The sequence below is a fragment of the Balaenoptera borealis genome (genome assembly GCF_965194805.1).
Source record: "Balaenoptera borealis genome assembly, chromosome: 5".
NCBI lineage: Eukaryota > Metazoa > Chordata > Mammalia > Artiodactyla > Balaenopteridae > Balaenoptera > Balaenoptera borealis.
This window is the reverse complement of record NC_138862.1, coordinates 89,209,001-89,227,125: the sequence shown is the minus strand read 5'-3', so window position 1 is coordinate 89,227,125 and position 18,125 is coordinate 89,209,001.

The window sequence follows — 18,125 nt, the reverse complement described above, 5'->3', positions numbered from 1 at the left end:
CTCGAACCCGTGTCCCCTGCATTAGCAGGCAGATTCTCAACCACTGCGCCACCAGGGAAGCCCCGAGAATAGATTTTTAAATTTTGTTTTCTGTTGTTTTGAACTTCTGGAAACACTGCCTGGATTACAGCTGTGACTTGATAAACAAGTGAAATATTCCTTGGTGTGGTGAGGGGAGATAATTCTCTCAAATGCCATACACCTCAGTATGTGAGAGGACAGAACACCCCAGCCAGCATCTGACATACTGAATCAGAAGGACAGGTGAATCAGGGCAACAGGGAACAAGCTGGGGTATCTGTGCTGTTGGTGGGTGTGTGTAGTGTGTGGCTTTTCTGGCACCCTTCATTCTTTCTCCATCACAGTGACATCAGGTTGGAAGCAGTGAGGACTGAGGGAGACTATAGAGAACCAAACATCTCGAATCAACAGCTTGTGATGAGGATAAAGGTGGTGTCAATGCTAGTGTCAAAAATCATGACGCTCTTTAAGAAGCCTTTAGAGCAAAAGTGAGCTTGCATGTGGAAGGGCCAATAAAAACCAGTTAATCTAGCAGACTGCATTCAGCAGATTTCCAAACTTCACCAGGCATGTTGCTCTCACCTCTTCCCAATAGCTTCCTCCATTCCTTACCTGGTTAGACTGTTTTTGCTCCAGACTTTGCTCTCCTACTATTCCTCTGGAATTGTTCGTAGTTTGTTACTATCAGAGAGAAACCCTGATATTGGCTTTGCCCAGCGGTGACACTGCCTGTGAGATGCTATTGCATGGGATGTGACAGAAAGATGCCTCACAGATTAGAGTTGCACAAGGGTCTGAAGACATTGTTTGGGGACCTACATCCTAGCCCTCCTCGACAGCACAAAATCAGTTCAGCAAAATTCAGCCACTGAAGTCCAGCTCAGTGGGCCTGACTGAACAAGGAGCATGGTAATAATTCTTAACAGGGTGTATTTATTAAGTGAAGGAATTATAGAATACATTTCAGATGAAAAAGAAGTGTTCATGCTTAAAGGGTAATGATCACTTGTCCATAAAACTAATAGATATACATTTCATTTGTGATGCTGCTAGATAAATAAGGAATTAAGACATTTTCAGAATTGCAATAGCATTTCTTATCTGCCTGCATTAAGTCAAGCTCAAGAAACTAATGCAGACTCCACATTGCCTATAGTCTAATACAAAATATCAGCATCTAGGGTTAAAGAACTTCTGGGAAGTCAGGAGTAAGGCTTTCAGTGTTCCCATCATCTATCAACCTGGAAAGCTCTTCCTAGTTTTTCTATTTGGGGGAGGCATTTTAGATTTGTGTACCTGTCAACTTGAGTGAGGGATTGAAGAAGAAAGTCAAAGGAAGGAAAAGGAGCCAATGGTCACTGTCCTGGGGGATGGGGCGGCGATGGGGAGAACAAAGGTTGGGGAACTGGAAGGGCATGGTGGGGAAGGGGGGTGTGGGGAAGGGAAGCTAACCAGAGGCTGCTGTCAGCTCTAACCTGTTTCCTTCATCCCCGGGCACCGTCCCTTTCCCTGATCTCGGCAACAGTGACTCCACCTTGGAGCTGCTCTGCAGCCAAAAAAAAAAAAGAATAGATCCCAAACCTTTGGGATGACATTTAACCATCACACACCGCTTTATATGCTAGTTATCTGTGCACATCACTGAATGATAGCTGTCCCTGCCATTTTCTTAAATGTCACCAGAGGAAGACATTTTCTCTTCCCTGGAGTACACATGCTCTACTCATGGATAAGTGGACACTTGATCCCATTTTCACACTTTCCAAAAATTGGTCACCGATGAGTCACAATTTTGTCAGCTTCTCTGATATGAGAAGCCATAGATGGAAGTATACAGAAATGATTTCTTTAATGTGATGTCCTTTCTATGTGGCAGTAAAATGACTTTCCTACCATCAGGAGAAACGTATGCTCTGAATTATTTTTATAACCATAAAGGCAGATCTGTAAAATGCTCTCTGTACCTGATAGCTCTGCTTTTATTGATTCTATTTGGAATTATATCATTCCTTGAAATTTTGGGGAATGGGAAAAGAGAACAAATATATGTTGATGGTCTGTGAGTGCTTTACAGAATTAGTTGGTGTGAATTATAATTCCTGAACCCCGTTGTCCAAGCGATATAACTTTCCACATATTCTAATATAGATTAATTCCTATTTTGGGCCCCTGTCTAGTGCCAAGAACTTAGTCTCAGTTAATTCAGAGTTTCTGACCCCGTTTTCCTTGGAGTGATAGCTAAGCTCTTGAGGAACAATTGTGGATATATTTCCAGCATGGGGCTCTTGGATGTTGGAGAGGGGTTTGGTGTTCAGTCCTCAGCACCATATAAGTCCTACCAGACTGAAAAGTGAAGTGACCCACCTACCCAACCAGCTGCTGGGTTGTCCCTTATTCCCATTCACAAGGTCTCTTTTTGTTGCTCCTGGTCATTTTGCTCCTTTTGAGTCACTCTGGGGCGTGGGGACCCTGTGATGCTGTAGGAGTCCAGAACTACTTATTTTATCTTGACTCTAACCCTGGGTATTTGAAATATTGTTTTCCATTATGAAGCAGGGAAAATGAGATTCAGAGTAACTAAGACCTTGCCCAGATTAGTAGAGCACAGTCTGTTTTCCAGACCCATGTGGCTCCCTTCATTATAGTGACTACCTGCCCAGCTTTATCCTCCCACTTCTAAGAAGCCTCTTCTTATCACCTGAGAATAATGTCTACCTCCCTAAGAATTTCACAGCCTTTGCTGTGGTCAAACCTTTGGGATGACATTTAACTATCACACACCGCTTTATATGCTAGTTATCTGTGCACATGTCAAGATAGCCCTAATTAGGCTGTGGCTTTTAGAAGGCAAAGACCATTTCTTATGTTTTTCTCCATCTCTTTCACTAGTACCACACTATGTACATGCCAAATGCTCAATATATGATTGATTAGAATAGAAATGATATGTTAATAAATAAATTAGTAAATGGATGAATGTTTACTCCCTATAACCATTTGTTCTATTTCTGTGTTTAGACTGTGATTATACCCTAGTTAAAAATATAGTATAGCCCATAGACATCTACTCTTGCCCTGACCTTTTAACTCCACTGTCCCTAATCTATACAATACCCTGGTGAGCATATAGATCCAGCAATGATGCGGCTCTATTGCAGGCTTCTCCTGCTCTACCTACAGAATCTACTGGTCCCCCCACCTCCCTGACTGTTGATTTCCTAATTTTCTGACTCCATGCCCAGGCTCTAGATATAGGCCTCGGCTTCCTCCTTTATTAAGACATGTCATTTAGACCCTTACTTTTCTCATTGACTTTGGGAAGACCTGCTGCCCTGTCACAGGATTGACTCTCAACTCTGCATGTTCCCTTGATTGTCTTGGGAGACTCTGGGCACAGTCAGTGCCTATGCCCTCATCAGCCTGTGGTTGTCTTCACCAGTGTCCTCATCTTCCCACAGGACGGAAGGATTATTACACTGGGGACATCAGAATAAATCCCAGTAACTATCCATTCATTCAAGAACAGAAGTCCAATTTGATTTTAATTATTTTAATTAGAAAACAGTTTAGATTAATATCTATAGTGAAAAGGAGGAAACAGTATGCTTTCCTATATATTCTATGGCAAAGTTTAATGCTCAGGGTTAATCCCCACAAAGCCGTCAGGTCTATTGGTTGTAATGGATAGAAATTCAATTCAAATTAATTTCAGCAAAAGAAGAGAACTAATTGTCTATGTAATTGCAAAGTCTGGGGCTTCAGGCACAGTGGGATCCAGGTGATATCTGACTCTTTTTTAAAAATCTATTGACTCTGTTTTCCTTTGTTTTGGCCCCCGACAATGTCTGGTTTGGGTGCTCCTTTCATCTTGCAATCTCAGAGGCAGAGAGGCCCTTTTTATCTCAGCATCCTATTAATTCCAAAAAAGTACTCTGATTGCCACTGTTTGGGTTGTATCTACAGATAGACTCTGATCAGCTTGGATCATGTGTCTCCCTCTATAGTTGTCAGTGCAGGACCCTATGATTGTGAACCTCTCTAGAGTCACGTGAAGTGAGGAAAAGGCAGATTCCAAAATGAAGCAATGGCGCAAAGAGCAAAAAACCCAACCAATGCCCACTGTTTGGCAAGTGGGAATTTATGAGTTAGGTCCTTTGTAGCTCTTTCTTTGCCATGGTAAAGTGAATCCATGCCCTAGAAAGGGCTAAAGGGCTAACATCTCTTACTAAGTTCAGGCCCTGTGCTGAGTACATTAAATGCATCATATCCTTAGCTCTTACTGGATTCAGCCCTCTTAGGAGTCATACATCGCCCAACAGGCTGGACTAGGCCTCATGTAAAAGGAGAGCCCTTACTTCCTAAGCATTCACAGCTCCCATTTCACACACTGCTCTTGATCTCTTTCTTCTGACCTCCCTCAGTGTCTGTTCCACCACTTACGAGTCCAGTTTGGTTGTACCAATTGGCCATCTCCCAAAGCTTCCAGCCTACTCTCCCCTTCTGCCTGATGGCTCCAATCACAGGAGACCCCACCCATGTTGACTTACCCTGTGGGCCATTCACACTGAGCTTTCAAGGTGCCCTATCATGGTATATTTGTTAGTTCCACACAGCTGACATTCTCTGAGGTAGATAGAGTTATCCCAATTTCTCGTCTGAAGACACAGAGATTCCAAGAAGTAAAAGACCTTTTCCAAAGACATATATCTAGATGTAATTAACTGAATATGGAGTTAAACCCAAAGCCTGATTATAAATTCACCAGACACTAACTATCTTAGGTTAATATGCATGAAGCACTTGTAAGTCCTTGCAAATTTGACAAGTCAAGATAGAATTTTTGGTCTAGTCAATAAAGATATTGCAGCTTGGTGATATTTCTAGGTGATGCTCTTGCCTGAATTTTGAGTTGAGAAAAGAAAAACAAAATTTAAGAATACAAGGAAACAGATTCACTGTGAAGGTTTGTGCTGTTTTTGAGAATGGAGCTTCCCAGGCTTGTGCAGTACACAACATAAACAACATTGCATAGTGACCCTGCAAGGAAAGGAATAATTAGAAACTTAATTTAAAATAAATCACCATTTAAATTATATGATTTGCTTAAAGAAAGTTAAGCTTAAGGCTTACTTGTGTTACTTATATATGTATGTCTGTATATTAAAATTCAAAGTAACAGCATTATATCTGTTATCTGCTTGAGCCCTGCAATTTCTCATATCTGATGCCTTTGCCTATAGGGTATCAGATTGTTGATTCTCTGCAAAGGCGTGGCTTTCTGATTCTAAGGATAAAAACTATATAAGCATCAGAATCCAAAGGCTTCTTTTATTTCAAGCTCTTAACATTTTGACAAGTTAAGCACAAATGAATCATAAATGTACAGATTAAATTTCTCTTGGAATACAAATGGGTTTAAATTGGAGGAAGAAAAAGTGGTTGGTCAAATGCATCCGTATTTTGCTGAGTCAAGAACTTTCAAAAAAGAGCCTAGTGTTTGAAAAATCTAAATATGCCCTAATAAAACCACAAATGTGAATATTTCCATATTTTAGTATTCTGTTTCCATTTCAAAGTCAAAATAGTTTAATGAGCACGTTTAGAAAGAAATTCTCTCCCTTTCCCTAATTAGTGGTTTTTCTTGTCTGGCATCCTTTATAGTTTTACTTGATTTTCTTTACTTTATCATCTGTAGTCAAATAAAAACATAAGCTGACTCTGCCTGATGAAGACCGTGACTGCTTCTGTGTGGGGTCCATGGTTTACCTAGACAAGAACCTTCTCTGCTTGTTTCAGCCACCACATAACAGGAACACTTATTATTCGGGTCACTGAGCGAAAACCATCAACAAGACACATTTACAAGAATGGCCATCATCAAAAAATCTACAAACAATAAATGCTGGAGAGGGTGTGGAGAAAAGGGAACCCTCTTGCACTGTTGGTGGGAATGTAAATTGATACAGCCACTATGGAGAACAGTATGGAGGTTCCTTAAAAAACTAAAAAAAGAACTACCATATGGCCCAGGAATACTACTACTGGGCATATACCCTGAGAAAACCATAATTCAAAAAGAGACACGTACCACAATGTTCATTGCAGCTCTATTTACAATAGCCAGGATATGGAAGCAACCTAAGTGTCCATTGACAGATGAACGGATAAAGAAGATGTGGCACATATATACAATGGAATATTACTCAGCCAGAAAAAGAAACGAAATTGAGTTATTTGTAGTGAGATGGATGGACCTAGAGACTATTGTACAGAGTGAAGTAAGTCAGAAAGAGAAAAACAAATACTGTATGCTAACACATATATATGGAATCTTAAAAAAAAAAAGGTTCTGAAGAACCTAGGGGCAGGACAGGAATAAAGATGCAGACACATAGAGAATGGACTTGAGGACACGAGGAGGGGGAAGGGTAAGCTGGGATGAAGTGAGAGAGTAGCATGGACATATATACTCTACCAAATATAAAATAGCTAGTCAGAAGCAGCCTCATAGCACAGGGAGATCAGCTCGGTGCTTTGTGTCCACCTAGAGGGGTGGGATAGGGAGGGTGGGAGGCAGACGCAAGAGGGAGGAGATATGGGGATGTATGTATATGTATAGCTTATTCAGTTTCTTATATAGCAGAAAGTAACACACCATTGTAAAACAATTATACTCCAATAAAGATGTTAAAAAAAAAAAAGACACATTTACAAAGGGTGAGAAAAATAAATTGCTGCTTATCTGCTCCATATCCCACGTTCTTTTTTTTTTTTTTAAGTATTTGTTATTTATTTATTTATTTATTTATTTATTTATTTATTTATGGCTGTGTTGGGTCTTCGTTTCTTTGCGAGGGCTTTCTCTAGTTGTGGCAAGTGGGGGCCACTCTTCATCGCGGTGCACGGGTCTCTCACTGTCGCGGCCTCTCTTGTTGCGGAGCACAGGCTCCAGACGCGCAGGCTCAGTAATTGTGGCTCACGGGCCCAGCTGCTCCGCGGCACGTGGGATCTTCACAGACAAGGGCTCGAACCCGTGTCCCCTGAATTGGCATGCAGACTCTCAACCACTGCGCCACCAGGGAAGCCCCCCACGTTCTTTAATAACATGATCTGACTTGGGCTGGATGTATTGAAAAAGCAATTAAAAGGATGAAAGAAAAATAAAGTAAGTAATCCTAAGGAAACTAAGTTACCCATCTAAGTAAAAGAGGATAACCCTTGCAGAGACAGTGAGCGCTGAATCCCAGAAGTAGAAATCGTGTGTTTACTGAACCCTCTTACAGGGTGAGAACATCAGAGGTTCCTCTTCCTAGGAGACGAGCAGAACTAAACTGGCGTGTGGGCAAAGAAATGGGGACCCGAGATAGCAAGAAAGAAATAGATGAGGCTTTGGCATGGTCACATAGTCAGGCACTTAGCCCAGGAAGAGGCAGCTTGAGGAGAGCCGAGCTGTTGAATAGGGCAGAGAAGGGAGGTGCCTATGAATAAAAAGATAATTAAACAAGAGGCCCCTTTCTTGGTAGCTACAATCATTTTTCACTGATAGAGCACAATCAGTTGTGAGTATTGCAGAGCCCTTGCTGTTAAGAACCATGCTGTTAAGAGCCATGAGGTGTGATTTTGTCTCAGTAGAGCAGGAAGCTTAAAGAAATATTGAGATGAAGTGCCTGACAAAGAATACTGGGACAGAATCCATATTCATTGACATCAACTTTACTACTAACTTTTTATTTTTTTTTAAATTTTATTTATTTATTTATTTATTTAATTTATGGCTGTGTTGGGTCTTCGTTTCTGTGCGAGGGCTTTCTTTAGTTGTGGCAAGTGGGGGCCACTCCTCATCGCGGTGCGCGGGCCTCTCACTGTCGCGGCCTCTCTTGTTGCGGGGCACAGGCTCCAGACGCGCAGGCTCAGTAGTTGTGCCGCACAGGCTTAGTTGCTCCGCGGCATGTGGGATCTTCCCAGACCAGGGCTCGAACCCGTGTCCCCTGCATTGGCAGGCAGACTCTCAACCACTGCGCCACCAGGGAAGCCCTACTACTAACTTTTGATTTTCAATATCACCTTGGAGACCAGCTATGTTATTTTCAACATCTGGGCTGATTTCTCTTTACATTTCCCGAGCAGCCTTCTGCACCTAACCTTGAGTTTTGGTTGTGTCAGTTTGAGGGCTATTTATTATTTGTTTCTGGATTCTGGGGGAATTCCAGGGGCTGCAGGGGAGAGTGTCACTCTTTCGTTTTGTCCTCTATGTAAATTGGAGCTGAGGAATGTCCAGACTGCATTGGCAGAGCTGATTTCAGAGTCATCTTGAACCTCAAGGAAAAACCTGTTTCTGTGTTTTGGGTGGCCCGAAACCCCTCCAGCCATCAACCTGCCTACCAGCAGGGAATCTCTTTGCCAACTCAGCATCCTGCCCTCAGTCAACCTTGTTCCTTGTACTCCTAGAATTTGCAGGTAGAGTCTTCAACAGCAAGATCATTAGACAGCTTTGAAAGGAGTAAATGTTGCTATCTGATATAAAGGAACCTTTGTACAAAGCACATTCACTTATAATTATCACACAGCCAAACAGAAGAAAATGAGCCCCTTTCCTAGAGATTTTTGAGCAAACTACTTTGAAGATTCACCTGAGGGTAAGTGTCTACTATGACCATGTAGCCATGTGGAGGCTCAGGAGTGCTTTTCTATTTAGATATTTGAATAAAAGTCAAGGGAAACAGTTGGGTATAATAAACAGAACATTGGCCCTAAATGGAGCCTGATAGACATGAGTTTAAATCCTAGCTTTGTCACTCAGTAACTCTGAGACATTGAGCAAGTTACTCTTAAACTCATTGGATCTCAGTTTTTTCATCTGTAAAATGGAGACAATAGCTATCTTTGAAGACAAGTACCAAAAGAGATGATGTAAGTGGGTCACCTGGCACCCATTGGTCTTGCAACAAAGGTTGGTTTCCTGTCCTTCTTTCTTTCTTCTAAGTGTCCTCACTTGAAAATAATTTTTTTATCAGTGTTTTTCAAAAGGATCTAAAAGTCACCCAAACTTCATGAGCGTAAAAGGACTCCACCAAACAACCCTTTAACAAGCAGTCCCATAAAAGTATCTAGAACAGATGTATTATTTCTTTTAAAGAGCATAAGAGTTTAACAACAGAAAAGTTACAGAGAGCAATGTTTTTCAAGCAATGATTTTAAAGTGGCTAGGAGGTCAAGTCACAAATAATCTAAGGTCCCTTCCAGCTCTAAAATTCTATGGTTCCATGAAATACGACAGTAGCTGCAAACCAAAGCTGCCCTCTATGACTCAGAAAGGATTGCAGGCACTGGGCTGGCTACTTCGCATACTGAAGATTTGATTAAAAACCCACTACCCTCAAGTATTAGCTTTGGGATTAGCAGATCAAATAAATGCACATTACTGCCTTGTCAGATGTAGCAAAGTTGTTTTCGTCTGCCAGTACATTTTAATGGAGAGAGTACCCAGTAGCTAAACAAACTAGCAAACAGTCCATGAAGATGAGAACAAGGAAGGGGGGTGGCATTCCGAGCCCAATCTACTAATCTCTTGATTGCTGATTGGCATTATCTATATGAGGGAATTTAGTTATATGTAAAATAAGAGATATAGGGAAAAATCTATAAAGGTGTCTAGTTCCGAAACTAAGAACTCTCAAGAAAATTCAAACAAGGAAGCTGGGGTAAAAATGATTTTAATTTCTTTTAAAAATAGAATTAATTTCCATTTAGATGAATTTTTAAAAAATGAGTTCTAGAAAACTTGGTTTTGCAACACTAAGCAGTGTTTGAAACAATTTATTTTCAGTGGCTATTTCAACATGAGAAATGGAATGTAAACACTCAGGATATGACAATATCTCTCGCAAGGAGCGAGTATGTGTATGTGCGTGTGTGTTGGGAGGATGTCTTCCCCTTTTTTTTTTTCGAGAAGATAAATTTATTTGCTCTTGCTTTGGGAGTTTATTCTGTTGCTAGAAAATACTGCAAACATGGATTCAAAAGTCACCTTTATTTTTCACACTGGGAGTTAGGGAGAATCTGAGTAATTAAGTAGCAAGAACACAGATTCCTAAAGACACTTCAAAATCAAGATATTCTTGTCTAGGGAAGTAACAGTCTGTAGCAACAGACAGCTGCCAAGACAAACATGTTTTAAGCACCTACTATATGCCAGGTTCTGCTTTGACACTTGTAAAGGGGCTGGAATATTGGAGCTCTGTCAATGCCCCCAGATGGTGTTCTAATTTACAGAAAAATAAAATACTTTTAGGGTGAAATGGAGTCTTCTACTCAAACCTGAGCAGATGAGAGATCTAATTTAGGTTAAGCAACACTATGCAGTATTCAAAATTAGTGAAAAAGGAATTTGCTTAATTATATTAGGTTTTTTAGACTTCGGAATATTCACCTTCAGTATATTTCTGTTGAGTGTCTACTATGTTAAAAGAACTGGGAGGGTATAAAAAAATGATTAAAAGTGTTTCTGCCTTTTATTATAGTCTAGAAGGGCAGAATATATATTGCTGCTTTAATTAAATGCTATATCTAATTATTAATGGTATAATTTTTACAGCTAAATTTTCATAGGTATGTATGTAAGAAAACTACTTGATGATTTTAACCTTACAAAAATAAACAGAGCCACCAAAACTTAAAAAACTCAATAAATAAATAAAACTGGAAATACAAAAAAACTGGGAGGGAGTACACTAAAATGTTCACAGTGATGTTTTTATGGTGGTGGAAACATGAGTGATTTTGGTTTTCACTCTTATTTATTTTTTAGAATAAGCCTACATTTCCTGTATACTTTAAAATATAAAAATTCCTTGGAAGAAGGAGATGAAGGAAGAAATAAAGTTAGTGAAGATGGGAAGGAGGAAGGAAGGAAGGGAGGAGTGAGGGAGGAAGGGAGGGGTGAGGGAGGAAGGAAGGAAATAAATCATGCTTGAGGAAGGATATTTTTCTTTCTGCCACTCACACTTCTGAGAACCCTGGCTGTTTAGGCCATAAACCCGCAGCTGCTCATTTTTGCATATGCAAGTTGTCAAGTTTTTCCCAGATGTGGCAGAGCTTAAGATATCTAACCTGAGTACTATAGGAGAAGTTAGAATGATGGAACGGTTAAAGCAAACGGGAGGCTGAGTTTGCAACTGTTGTCCCAAATAAATTAAAAGCAAGTGAAAGTCCAAGTGAAAGGGATTGGAGCCAGGAAGTGACAAGTAGATGAGGATGGGGCCTAGTACAGAGGCCTGGGTATGAGCATTGCTCAGGGAAGGCTGGCTGGATGCCATGGGATTGAAGGGAGTGGGTGGGAGAGTGGCCGCCAAGTTGAAGTAAGGCTTGGGGTCTGAATCATCTGCTGCAATGACACCTAGTGTTTCTTGTGGTGCCATCAGAGGCTCCTTGCCAAGTTAGAACTTCTAAGGGAAGCCTCAAGGGACCTTCATTAGGTGAACCACCTCAGAGCACCCTGCCTGTTGGTAAAGGTTCAGATCCAGCCATATGAGTCCTGTTTCTCCTGGGTGGAGGCCACCCATGTCTCATTTGTGCCATCTCTGCTGGCAGTACATGATCCTTCAGATGCATTAACTAGATGCAGACTACCTTTCCAGAATTGCTGCACAAGCTGTAGTTCAGTTTTTCCCCTGAACCTCGGTGTCTGTAGAACACTGTCAGACTGAATTTCTTTTAGCTTCCATGCTATATGTGAGCAAGGTGGTATGGTATAGAAACTGATGGATTGGAGATATATTTTAAAAATCAGAGTATTCCACAGAAAAAAATCCAGCTTTCTGATACTGTTTGACAAACTGGAAAATCTGTTAACATTAGGCCCGATTCCTGCAAAGTAACTATAGGATAGAGCTAAACAATGGTGTTCATTCATTTCCTTCTTCCTGCGTGACTGGACTATTCTCCAAAGGGATTGTTTGCTTACTGATACACAGAGACACTTAGGAGCAAACACCTCTTCTTCCTCCTCTGGACCTGAGGTTTGCATGACTTCTGAAACTCTAACATCACCTGGGTCCATGAAGGCAGTGAACTGAGCACAAGATACTATGCTGAGGATGGCTGAGTGGAAAGGTGAAAAGAACTTGGGTCCCTGATGACATCATTGAGCCACCGAATTAACCCGCCCTAGAGCCATCATATCTTCAGAGTTCTCGTTAAGTAAGATAATGTATTTTGTTGATTCTACGTTACACTTTCTTTTCATAGTTCAACATCTCTAAAATCAGAATGTATTTTGCCATGATAATATCTTACAATCACTGCTGGCCAGGGGTGGTCCTGACATAGTTGTCATTGCCTGTGCATGTGTCAATTTGATCATTATTCCCAGTGACATGACTGACAGCTGCAGCCCCTTGACAGTTCAGTCAACAAACCATTGAAGGATGTTCAAGTTAGGGATCTTGTTCTCTGTCTGAACACCTTCCATTGACATCTTCTGGAAATATAAAAGTAAGCATCACCACTGAAACTTCCTTAATGAGTATCAGTGCTTGGAAGAAATTTCAAGAGGCAATAGTGGAATAGTCTTTTAAAAAGTGCTACATCAACAACACTTTTGATATAACAGAGGATAATATTGGGTAGAAAAAATATGGATATTGATGGCTCTGACTTTATAAAGCAATTCAGAAGATTCAAACTCTGAATGTGAAAATGTTTTAAGAATGTGAACTATATGATTTATGGTTGTATATATACATATATTTCTGATGTATAACATATATTGTCTATGTGAGATATGATAAAATATATGTTATATAAGTTTTACAATTCTCTTTCAATAGGTATAAAATAAAAATTTTAAGTCATTAGAAAGGATTGTGTCAATGCTAACTAGCAGTGTTTTTTTTTTTCCTTCTTTCTTTCTTTCTTAGTGGTTCATAAAATGATGGTGTGTGTTACAATCGGTGTCTTACATTTGACAAAATCAGTAAATTCTTTGTTGTTTAAGTTGCAGCTTTCTCTTTCTCGCAGTCAAAAGCTTCCACAATGATATAGCATACATTTTATGAATATTTTACAGGCAGTAGCTTTCTTTTTTAGCTCCCTAAAGGAAAAGGAGTAGAATAAATTAATATCCATGAAGTGTGGGAATCTGAGTTCTCCATCTGGTCTCTTCATAGATAGACAATAGATATAAGTAGTGACAGGGCTACTGTCTTGTTAGTATAAGAATATGATGGGTAGGGAGAGCAAGGGGAGACTTGTCTCTCTGTGAGCTAAGAAGACATCCCTACATCCTCCCTTCTGCAAAGACTTGTCACTATTCAACAGCCAGAAGTTGTGCTCATGTGTTAACGAGCAGTATCTTCTGGAAATGAAAATGTGCCAGCATCGTTGCTAACAGATTTCTTAATTAACCTGCCGATACTCTTAGCAACTGAGTTAGCTATTGTGTTAGAAATGAATTATTTGGGTTCTTTTGTCCCATAGTACCCCCTTTATGCTCTCTGACTATTATAGGATCATGGTGCTCTTTGATTAGCCCATCATAATTTCCTGAAGTAAGCAAGAATTTGAGAAAACGCCCATGGCACATTATTTCATTGCTTAAACTTGCTGCTGACTCTGTTATCCCTTAATAACTAGGTCCTTCTTTAACAATAGTGTTAATTGTACCACTCATTTATTCTACACTATGCCTTTTCTTTTGACGTGTTTCATCCTCATAGACAAGATTAGTTGCCTCCCTTCAAAGAAGCTTCACCATGGGGCATTACTTGTTGGAAGAAGCAATATTCCTGCTTTTCAACCTGTGCATGCCCCAGTCACTCATGCCTGGGAAATATTCACTGCAACGTGGGTCTTACTTCTTCAAGAGTAACTAAGCCGGGGACTGGGAACTCCATCCCTGTGATAAAGTGCACATTTCCCATTAAATGCAAATTCTTCATTTGAAAAGGTTGAATAGAATGCTATTTTAAAAAAGAATTCCAGTTGGTTAAATTTAGTGTCATAAAAAAATTCAGTCCAAGAATAGTTTCTGGCTTTGAGCCCACGTTGTTTCTTTTGTTGTGAATTGGATGTATTTTCATTCACTGTAAGCATTTCCTGCAGTGTTTGTCCTTCTGAGAACACATATTGATGGCTTTGTTGGCTTTGATAGTATTTGTCTTTCCTTCTAAAATGACTTATCTAAATTTTATTATTGCCAAACAAGTAGGACCTTGTTTTTATTTTAATTTTGAAGTTTCTGTCAATTGTTTAGCCTCTTCTGTCATAAATTCAGGCTGCCGTATTCCCTGCTGCCACCCTCATCTCTATCTAGAAGCCACATTTGCTCCTCTCCTCAGTACCTCAAAAGAGACAGCCTTAAAAGACAAATCTCTGTATTTTTTGCTAACAGTTGATTTGATTTTAAGGACTGGACAGTCCACCAGTGTCCTGTCAGTCCCTCTGACCTGCCCTATGGTCTCCTTTAGCTTCTCCTATTGATTTCTTCCTTGGTCCCTTGATGATTGCAAGAGGGCAACTTCTGTTTCTTGAATGCATATTTGGCGCTCCTGGGCCCTGCCCTAAATGCCTTATAGACATAATACTGCTTAATCCTTCCAACTGCCTTAAAGGTAACTATTATTATCCTTGTAAAGGTAAGGAAACCAAAGACCAAAGTAATTAGACAACTAGCCTGAGGTTACCCAGCCAATTAGTGGTAAAGCTAAAGCTTACAACCTCATTTGCCTGACTATGAAAAACTCTCTCTTGTTATGAAAGTAATATTCAGAGCCTCCTAAAGAATGTGTTAATTTTGGGGGGAGGGGGCATTTCTAGTCCACTTCACTTTCCTTATATTCCAGACACAGAAACACAAGAATGACCATATTCTTGAGCTTAATTCTCCACATATTTGATCTGTGATATTTTGGCATATTTTACTTCAAATTGTACCACATCTGAGATATTAACAACAGTTTTTTTGTGTTAATTTCTAAATTAACTTTTCTCCTAAATTTGTGATCAGTATATTTCTTGTTGGAATTCTGCCATAGTATCAGGATTTCATTATAGACTGTCTTATAATCCTGATGAAAACTTTTGGCTCTCTATCAGATTTTCCTGGTACAAGATGAAACATGACAATAGTCATCTAAGAGTGCTGTGTGGGGTAGTATGCCATCTTTCAGGCTTCTTGGACCTGAAACTATATACCAAATATAAACCTAACTTAATACAGTATGTGATATGGAAATGCTAACATCAATGTTTGTACAGGAATCAATAGGTCTGATCAATTGATGGAGTCGCTGAGAAATGCCTTGAAAATAACAAGAGCAATGTAAATAGGCCAAATTTGTCAAATTCTGCAGCAGTGTCTTCATCCGACAGGCAGGACAGCTGCTGATTCCTCCTGTGATTCCTCAAACTCAGCTGAGTGTTCAGAGGTCTTTGGGATTCTATTCCAAGATGGCAAAATTATGGGATAATTTAATTCTGGGATCAGTCAGCTTCAGAATAGGAAGATCTGCTCTTGAATATTCTGAACTCCCTCCATAAGGAGGAAGGTACACTAAAGAAGAACTCTGTAACTCGGTCACCCTAGGAAACACATCAACTAACAAATCTGGAAGAGAAAGGAGGACAATTTTTATGTGGCTTTTAACAAATTTGCTCATTATCCCTTTAATATTTTCTGGGCTGTTAAGAATGATTAGTATATCAAATTAATTCTTGGATGGTTTGCTTGGCTGACTGAGTTTGGATCTCTAGGAGCAGTAAGCAAAGGCTCATCTAATCCAATTGGATCAGTTCCTTCTCTCCCAGCCTCTGTGTATCCCCTGCCGGTTCCCCCCAACTCCAGTAATTAAACACTCTTGCTTCTTGGCACTGTGTGGACCAGAGGGTGTCTTACTCTGAGGTCTGCCTATGGGATTTTAGGGGAGTCTGAAAGTGTATGGAAAATTAAGCATTCATGAACAGCTAAGCATATTTCTGGAGAGAGAGAGAGATCATAGCTTTCACTAGATTCTCAAAGATCCCATGACACTAATGGTAACAAACATTGGTTTAAAAAAATACTCATTTAATGAATACTTCTCTTTTCCTCATGTTGTGTGGAAGCCTATCCATTGATAATATTAATGAGCTCAGACTCTATTCTAAGTGCTTAGGATACATCAGCGAACAAACTAGATTGCTGTCCCTCTAACCCCCGACTCACCAGAAGCTTAAATTCAAACAGAGGAGTAAGATAATTAGAAACCATCAAAGTGGGCCAAAAACTTGCTAATAATGGTGGAGAATGAACATTGCCACTAGATTGGTGCTTACTGTCAGCTTTGTGGTGTTTTTAAAATTTGTATTTATTGATTTTGGTAAAAACTTTTAATCGGCATTTCTTCCCCTTGGAGACAGTTGGGGAATCCCGTGGCATTTCTTTGTCATTCTACTCTGAGTTTGTGCGGATGTCCAAGTAGTCCCCAGCTTACCCGTCAGTCTGTCAAGCACCTGACTGCTGCATGCAACACGAGAGCTCACACTCTCCATCCATGCTGACAAAAGAGGAAGCGGGAGGCATGGACCTTGACAAGTTCTGCCGCATCCAAAAATGAAATTGATTCAGGCCACTAAAAAACTCCAAGCTCTTTCATTAATAAGCCTTCGGAAACCACAATAAATCAGCCTATTAGGGTGCAACAGGGGTGGAAATTGGTGTCTCGGTTAATGTAGATAAAGATTTCAGTGCACACTGCATATATCAAAAATTTAACACATGCTGCTTGCAGAGTTTTAATGAATACAAAAAGATCAATTGCTGAAAACCAACACAACCCAGGCATTACTTCATTTAGCTGTCAATAAAATTGTCTCATTTTATTTTCTTACAGTTTATCAATACTGGTAATTTGCCACTGGTTATAGAAAGGAGGATGGGGGAAGGGAAGGAAAGGAGTCCTGCTAACTAGAAAAGAGCTTGGTGGGCCATTTTACTACATAAGTTAATGACCAGATGATGTGAGGAAGTGAAGTCTCCATTTCTTCTTAGACTACAAATATCAGTTTTACTTGGAAGAAATACATTAGATCAGCAGTGCACTTTGCTCTGGAAATCTGTTATTGCCTTTTGATACAGGATGTTAAGGCATTGTAATCCAGCCTCTCTTAAAGAAGTTCTGATTAAGGGAAAAATGGCTTTGCTTTATTTTTTTTTTCCCAGTGTAATACAGCTGCAGTGTGAAGTTTGCCAGCAGAAGCCAAATGCAAGGTCTCACTTGCCATAACCACTTTCTATAAAATACAGAATAAACCTAAAGCCGTTTTCTGAAGCAGGGGAGGAAACTCCATCATTGTGCCTGAAATGAACAAGTCTTGCCTATTTTCCCAGTGTAGTAAGGGAATCGCTTCTAATCATTGTTCTTACCTATATAATTACATAGGTGTACAGAGAAGGGACACTGTTTATATTTCCCTGGCTGATATTTATGTAGTTTTTAAAAAAAACGGATTCATGATAATGAAGTAACCGTGAGAACTCATTCACTGATTGATTCATTCAATAAACGTTTGTGGCAGGCTAATGTATTAATAAGTTAATGTAGAAATTAACCTGTGCCTTACTTTATTATTATTATTATTTTCTTGCTTGAGCAGACTCATTAGAAAGAGGATGAAGAAGTAATTGTATCCGTCACCCATAGAAGAAAGACAACCAGATTCCTGTGTTCTCGAGTTCCGACTTCTTTGCCCAGGAAAGTCTTTTCTTCTCCTGTCCTTTCCCCTCCCCTTGCCTCCCCTCCTCCTTCTTTCTTTTCTTATTTCCTTTTTCCTCTGAGGCTGGTGGGGATACACATATTTGATGACTTCTTTACTTAATCCTTTTGGGTATATTTCTAGGCACTTGAAGGAAATGAGTCTGAAATATTCTGCCTTTGGCGTAGGCCTGTCCCCTGCTCACATTTGCACCTTCCAGAGGTGATAGCACCTCAGAAGGAGGATGGCCACCTAGGTGATTTAGGTGGTTACCCCCAAATGCTGCAACCTTGAAAGCAAGGGGAAAAGGATCCCTGAGGGTGAGCCAAAGGCGAGTAGACAGGATGACAGCTCCCTCACCCTCCTAGAGGAGC